Source organism: Bufo gargarizans, unplaced genomic scaffold (genome assembly GCF_014858855.1).
Source record: "Bufo gargarizans isolate SCDJY-AF-19 unplaced genomic scaffold, ASM1485885v1 original_scaffold_1163_pilon, whole genome shotgun sequence".
NCBI lineage: Eukaryota > Metazoa > Chordata > Amphibia > Anura > Bufonidae > Bufo > Bufo gargarizans.
Window position 1 is genome coordinate 267,874 of NW_025334263.1, and position 230 is coordinate 268,103.

Sequence of the window (230 nt, forward strand, 5' to 3'; positions counted from 1 at the left end):
GCCGCATTTGGAAAATGAGGAGGATTTATTCTCCATAGATAAAACAAAAGGAAATTGTGATTTCATACCCATCTACTTATTCTAGAAGTCTAGATATTATTATGTGGTCATATGCAAAAAAAAATCATTATGATTAAAAGAGAAGTCCTTCGAACCGGAATCGAACCAGTGAACTAAGGATGTCTGCACTCCTCTACAGTCCTCCGCTCTACCAACTGAGCTATCGAAGG

General features: G+C 37.8%; 1 non-coding gene across 1 annotated transcript; it reads right to left on the reverse strand.

Moving 5' to 3' along the window:
• Positions 1-145: 145 nt before the first annotated feature.
• On the reverse strand, positions 146-230 carry TRNAY-GUA. Its single transcript is given in 2 exon segments — positions 146-181; positions 194-230. It is a non-coding gene; the product is annotated as a tRNA-Tyr (tRNA).